This window comes from Penaeus chinensis, chromosome 15 (assembly GCF_019202785.1).
Source record: "Penaeus chinensis breed Huanghai No. 1 chromosome 15, ASM1920278v2, whole genome shotgun sequence".
NCBI lineage: Eukaryota > Metazoa > Arthropoda > Malacostraca > Decapoda > Penaeidae > Penaeus > Penaeus chinensis.
In genome coordinates this window covers 4,633,101-4,640,600 of record NC_061833.1, presented here as the reverse complement: position 1 = coordinate 4,640,600, position 7,500 = coordinate 4,633,101, and the positions used below count along the sequence as shown (strand labels likewise).

The window sequence follows — 7,500 nt, the reverse complement described above, 5'->3', positions numbered from 1 at the left end:
GGGCGTTTGATTTTGATATGTCACTCCTCGAGGGGAAATATCAAGGCCCCATCGGCACGTAATAACACTTCTACTAACTTGCACAGTCGAAATAACACGGTTTAAGATGTCTAACCGCTACTACTATTCCTCGCTGGTTACTGAATTCATTTGATGTAAATATTTTAAATACGGGTTCGTTTCACATTAAGCTAGGGTCGCTCAGCTAAAAGGATAGTTATGAGAGGAGGCAAGTCATCTTAACAAACGTGACGGATGAAGAGAAATATGTACTTATAAAGGCGTTCGTGATTTTGTTCCCATCAAAGATAAACTTCGATGATATTTAAGTCCGGGTAGTGCTGGGAAAGTCTACGGGATATGTACGCCAGATTCCACATACGTTACGCAAGCATACGTAACTGCGTGTTAAAACACATATTGCATTAGCAACGGTAAAGGAACACACAGAGTCTGTGGGTGATGATGTATACGAGTGTTACGTTGACGGATCCGTACAGTCTGGATACAAAGCTGGTTGTGCTTGTACTGTATACAAAAATGGCTTACTACAACATCAAGTTAATATGAGAGTGCAAAATTGGGCTAGCACTACACAAACGGAGCTGGCAGGTATACTCCTTGTAACGGAATTCTTAATGTCTCGGGGCTCTGGAGTAGTTTTCTGGGACTCAGAGTGCTCTTCGGACACTAAATTCTTTCAAAGCAGGTGGCGATGAGGAAATTGTGAGTTGCATTAAGCGTAACGTATCTTGTGCAATAGAGCGCAATTTCAACATTCAATTTGTATGGATACCATCTCATGTTGGCATAAGTAAGCACGATCACGTAAATAAATTGGCGAAGGAAGCCTGCAGCAAAGATACTGTGAACATAGATCTTGGGATGCCTCTTGCTAAGGTTGCACATATATTGAAAAGTTCTCATAAGGAAGAACTAGTAGATCTGCCGAACACTCAAAGACCTGAAAGCTGTACCATAAGACACTACGATCAGTGTAGAGATAGCAAGCCCTCCTATGGGTGCCACCGAAGTCGAACCAGACAATGTGACGTGGTTATTGCCAGAATACGTTTAGGTTACATAATGTATTGGCAACTGCATGGTGCAAGAAATGCAGATGAATCTAAATGTAGGCTGTGTAACGAAGAAAACAAGCGAGCACTTGAGCATTATATCTCGGAATGTCATGTGATACAACCTTTCAGACCACCTAATATGAGGTATAAAGAACTATGTGAATATTTCATTTCATCTGATACATTGGAAGATATACTCGTATTATATCCTAAATTTACTATGTAAAACTGCCGTAAACAAAAACGCAATGTTATATAAACACAGTGGCAAAAGCATATCAACGTATTATGTTTGTATGATGTTTGACATATTTCTATATTACCATGTACAATTACAGTAGTCACAGACTACTGTACTATGTCAGATGTATGTAAAACTGTAATCATGATTGCCCACGCCTAAGCAGATAGCCAGGGTGGTAAATAAACTTACTTAACTTACGCAAGCAGACATGACTAATCACACACACGCGCGTCCACTGATACACAAAATCTCCATGAATATCACAAAGCTCAATTAGTAAAATACCAAAAAGTCGATTCATTCCACCATGGAAAATTTTTAAAACATTGATCGTTCGCCTTACATGTCTATTACAAAAAACGGTGTACATAACTGCGTGTTAAAACAAATTGTGTTAGCAACAATAAAGGAACACAGAATCTATGGGCGATGATGTATACGAGAGTTACCCTGACGGATCCGTACTGTCTCGATACAAAGCTGGTTGTCCTTGGTTGTGCTTACATCAAGATAATAAAAGTGCAAAATTAGGCCAGCACTTATGCAATAGAACGCATTTTCAACATTCAATTTGTATAGATACCATTTCATGTTGACATACACAAGCACGGCCACGTAGACAGATTGGTGAAGGAAGCCTGCAGTAGATCTTGGGATGCCTCTTGCTAGGGTTGCACACACATTGAAAAGTTCTCATAAGGAAGAACTAGTAGATCTGATGAACACTCAAAGGCCTGAAAGCTGTACCATAAGGCACTACGATCAGTACAGAGATTGCAAGCCCTCCTATGGGTGGCACCGAAGTCGAACCAGACAACGTGACGTGGTTATTGCCAGAATACGTTTAGGTTACAGAATGTACTGGCAACTGCACGGTGCAAGCGTCGCAAATGAATCTAGATGTTGACTGTGTAACGAAGAAAACAAGCGAACGCTCGAGCACTGTATCTCGGAACGGGATACAGCCTTTCTGACCACATGAGGTATAACGAAGTATGTGAATGTTTCATTTCCTCTGATATAATGGAAGATATTCTCGTACTATATCCTAAATTTACTATGTAAAACTGCCGTAAACAATGAACATAGCCAGGGTGGTAAATAAACTTACTTAACTTAACCTTACCATTTCCTTTGCTATTGCTATGTGGGTCTCCCTTGCTGGCAGATGCCCCAATACATCCAGTAATTACAACTACTGTTTATGGTGATATGGAAAAAGTAGTATGGTGTGATTAGGAAATGACGAGTTGCTAATTACGCTTTGCTTAGACTTCTTCTTTCTTCTCGTCCTCTCTCGCTCTATTATTTGTTCATTCTTTTTCTCCACAACGTTCTTTTTCATCTATTGAAGTCTCTGTCTCTCCCTCCCTCCCACCCTCCCACCCTCTCCCTCCCTCCTTCATTCCTTCCTTCCCTCCCTCCCTCCCTCCCTCCCTCCCTCCCTCTCTCTCTCTCTTTCTCTCTCTCCCTCTCTCCCTCTCTCTCTCCCTCTCTCTCTCTCCCTCTCCCTCTCCCTCTCCCTCTCCCTCTCCCTCTCCCTCTCCCCCTCCCTCTCTCCCTCTCTCCCTCCCTCCCTCCCTCCCTCCCTCCCTATCTCTCTTTTTTTCGCTCTGCTTTCTCCTCGTTCCATCTTCGCCTCCCCAGCAAGACAATATAAACCGTCTCCAATACAAGTTTGAAACAGACCGAGATTGTCCAAAGGCCACATGTTCGTTGCCATGGAGACAGTCGTGAGTGGAAGCCGTGGGAGGAAGAGAGGGGAGGGGGGTGGAGAGGTGTGTGAGGGGAAAAAATGGGGGAAAATAGGTAAAAGAGGAAGAACCGAGAGAGGCGGATACATAAAGACATTAAACGAGAAATGGATGAGGAAAGTAATTTTAGATTAATGAAGGTAGCAAAAAAAAAAAAAAAAAAAAAAGGAAATTTTTGATAATCATTGTTATATTATTGCTCTCTTCTTATTATTATTCACGCTTATTACATTCATTATTATCACTTTTATCATAATTGTAAAAAGTGACATTAATAACAGTAATTATGACGATTCTTAGAATAGCTAAAACTCATCAACTGCAAAAAGCTCTTTACAAAAATAAAAATAGTGTTAATTCCTACAGCAAAAAAAAAAAAAAAAAAAAAAAAAAATGCTTGTCTTTTTTTTATTACCTTTGTCCTTTTGTCCTCAAACTTTTAAAAACACTCGGAATAGCATGATCTAAATTACCCGGTCCCAGAATCTCCCCTTGGAATGAAATGACAATGCATTTGGCCAAACCATTTCGCCGAAACCACGTCGGACTGTGAAGGGAATCGATAGCGAGTCGCGTTAATGATTTCCAAGGTGGGTGACGGTTCCTGGTGTGTTTTGGGTTTCCTGTAATGAAGGAAAACGTGGAGTTGATACGAATTCCTGCCTTTTTGTCGTGCTTGAAGAAAGTCGGTAATTATTGCACGGCACGTACGATATTTTATTCCTTCTTTTGATAATGATGATGATAATGACGACAGGGGCAACTGTGATGGTAGTAATGATAATGATAATGATGGTAATGATAGAAATAATTATGATTATTATTAATATAACAATATTGATAATAATGATGATAATAATGATGAAACTAATAATAACAATAATCATGATCATCTTGATAATAATGCGGATATTAATAATTGATAATAAATGATAATAATAAGAAGATGATAATAGTAATAATAATTGTAATAATAATGATAATGATGAAAGTAATGGTGATAATTATAACGAATATGATAGTAACTAATAACGATGATGGTAAGGATAATGATAAGAATAATAATAGTGATTATCATCATCATCATCATCATCATTATTATTATTTTCGTCGTATTTGATGATGATAATGATTGTAACAGTAATAATGATAATGATAATTATAATCATAATGATGAAAATAATAAAAGTAAAGATGATTAAAATAATTATTATAATTATTACTATTATTATAAGAATGGCAATAATAATAATGATGATAAGGTTGAGTATGAGGATAATGATAATGACAAAAATGATAATGGTGATGATGAGGATGATAATAATAAAAATAATAGTAATGATAATGATAATGACACTATGTGATATAGATAATGTTATAATGGTAAATATAATGATATCAGAGATGATTTTGATAATGCCGATGCTGTTGGTCATAAGAGTAACAAGATAAGCCATAATTAATAATAAGTAATAATGGCAGTTATGATAACGATGGCTTAAAGTGAAGCAAAAATACCATTCGGTTCCGAAGAAATTTTATCCAGAATGATGAAGTGTTTATCAGAATTGTGCGCCAAATATAGGTGGAGTAGATAGAATTTCTACGTCAGATCAGAGCTTTCTCGAAGCGAGAGGCGGAGAATAAAAAGGGGGAGAGAATATGGAAGATGCAAATGAGGCAGAAGGAAAACTGATGCGATTTGGGTCAGAACAGAATTTGTTACCGATCAGTTTCTCTCTCTCTCTTTCTCTTCTCTTTCTCTTACTCTCTCTCTCTCTTTCTCTTTTCTTTCTCTTACTCTCTCTCTCTCTTTCTCTTTTCTTTCTCTCACTCTCTCTCTCTCTTTCTCTTTTCTTTCTCTCACTCTCTCTCTCTCTTTCTCTTTTCTTTCTCTTTTCTTTCTCTCTCTCTCTTTCTCTCTCTCTCTCTCTCTCTCTCTTCTCTCTCTCTTTCTCTCTCTCTCTCTTTCTCTCTCTCTCTCTCTCTCTCTCTCTCTCTTCTCTCTTCTCTCTCTCTCTCTCTCTCTCTTCTCTCTCTCTCTTCTCTCTCTCTCTCTCTCTCTCTCTCTCTCTCTCTCTCTCTCTCTCTCTCTCTCTCTCTCTCTCTCTCTCTTCTCTCTCTCTCTCTCTCTCTCTCTCTCTCTCTCTCTCTCTCTTCTCTCTCTCTTTCTCTCTCTCTCTCTCTCTCTCTCTCTCTCTCTCTCTCTCTCTCTCTCTCTCTCTCTCTCTCTCTCTCTCTCTCTCTCTCTCTTCTCTCTCTCTCTCTCTCTCTCTCTCTCTCTCTCTCTTCTCTCTCTCTCTCTCTCTCTCTCTCTTCTCTCTCTCTCTCTCTCTCTCTCTCTCTCTCTCTCTCTCTCTCTCTCTCTCTCTCTCTCTCTCTCTCTCTCTCTCTCTCTCTCCATCTCGCTTTTTCTCATTATCGGTCTTGTTATCTCTATCTCTGTATTTATCTCTGTCTATTTAACTGTCTATCTATCTGTATCTCTCTCCTGTTCTCTTCTGTTCTCTTCTCGCCTCCTCTCTTCCCTTCCCTTCCCTTCCCTTCCCTTCCCTTTTCTTATCTTCTTTTCTCTTCTTTTCTCTGTGCTACTACGTCCCCCTTCATTCTCCTCTCCCATGTCTCCCTCTCTTCAATCTCTTCCACCCTAATGTTTGCTTGCCTTATCGTCATTGAGCCTTCTCCCCCCCCCCCCCCCATCACCACCTCTCCCCCTCTTGCCTCCCTTACCCCCTCTTACCCCCCCCCCCTTACCTCCACCAAATCCCATGCATTTTTATGACTTGGGATATTGGAAAGAAGTGGAGAGAGAATTGTAAAAGAGATACGAAATGAAAAGTGAGGACATGAGAGAAGGAGAGAGAAAGATGGAGAGGGACGGTGGGGGAGAGAGGTAGAGAGAGAGGTAGAGAGAGAGAGAGAGAGAGAGAGAGAGAGAGAGAGAGAGAGAGAGAGAGAGAGAGAGAGAGAGAGAGAGAGAGATAGAAAATAAATGATTGAATGAATAAGTGTGCGTGTGTGTGGGGGGAGGGGGGTTGCGTGCGTGCGTGCGTGCGTGCGTGTAAGAGAGAGAGACAGAGAGAGAATGAGTGTATATGTGAGAGAGAGAGAGAGAGGAGAGAGGATATTGCTATTATTGTTAGTATCATAGCTATTATTTTATATATGCTGTTTTATTATTATAATGAATTTAATTATAATATTTTTGTATTAGTTTATTAGTATTAGTATTAGTATTAGTATTTATATCATCACCATTGCTATTGGTACGATAATTAGTATCATGATTAATTTTATGATTACTGTTATTATCATGATAATGATAATGATAATTATTATTGTTATTATTATTATCAGTATTATCATTTTTAATGTTTATTATTATTGTTGTTTTGATTGTTATTATTGTTTTGATTGTAATTATTTATTATTATTATTATTATTTTATTTTATTATTGTTATTATTATCATTATAATAGTTATACAAAAGTTCAGCTAATATGTTTTGTGACGTAAATCGCTGATGATTCTCTATATTTTCTCTCCTTTTGCACTGACGCTTTTGGTGATATAATTCTCGATTTTTCAGTTTGGCTCTTTAAATGGCTTGCCGTAATAATGATGATAATGATGATGATAATAATAATGATAATAATAATCATGATAGTAATATCAATTATAATAATGATTGTATTGATAATAATTGTTATTATTATTAGTAGTAGTATTAGTAGTAGTAGTAGTGTTATTGTCATTATTATTATTGTATTATTATTATTATTATTATTATTATTTTTATTATTATTATCATTATTATTATTATTATTATTATTATTATTATTATTATTATTATTATTATTATTATTATTGTCATCATCATCATCATCATCATCATCATCATCATCATCATCATCATCATCATCATCATCATCATCATCATCATCATCATCATCATCATCATCATTTCCATTGTTCTTGTTATTATTGTTATTATTGTTACTTGTTATGTTGTTATGTTATTATTACTATTATTATTATCCTCCTCCTCACCATCATCATCATCATGATCTAAGCTATTATCCTTGTAATATATCATCTTTATCATCATCATCGTCATCATCATCATTATTATCAGCATCCATAATAAGGTCATAGCAGTGCTTTATAGGATTATATTAATGTTACATAGTAGTGGCAGGATATTCAAGCAGTAATGTTATATGTTAATGACAATAGTGTATTCTGAATATATTGACGGTAAATCATATCATACATTCGTCTCAGGATTTAGCTTGGTCGATGTTATTAGCATCTTGTGAGACAAATGCCTATTTACTTTTTTATTCTTTCCTCTTTGTGTGTGTGTGTGTTTGTGTGTGTGTGTGTGTGTGTGTGTGTGTGTGTGTGTGTGTGTCTGTGTGTG

At 37.1% G+C, this 7,500-nt stretch overlaps 1 protein-coding gene across 1 annotated transcript in view; it reads left to right on the top strand.

Annotated features, from left to right (window-relative positions):
- LOC125032662 (calcium/calmodulin-dependent 3',5'-cyclic nucleotide phosphodiesterase 1-like) overlaps positions 1-7,500 on the top strand; it is a 213,724-nt gene that overhangs the window by 158,629 nt on the left and 47,595 nt on the right.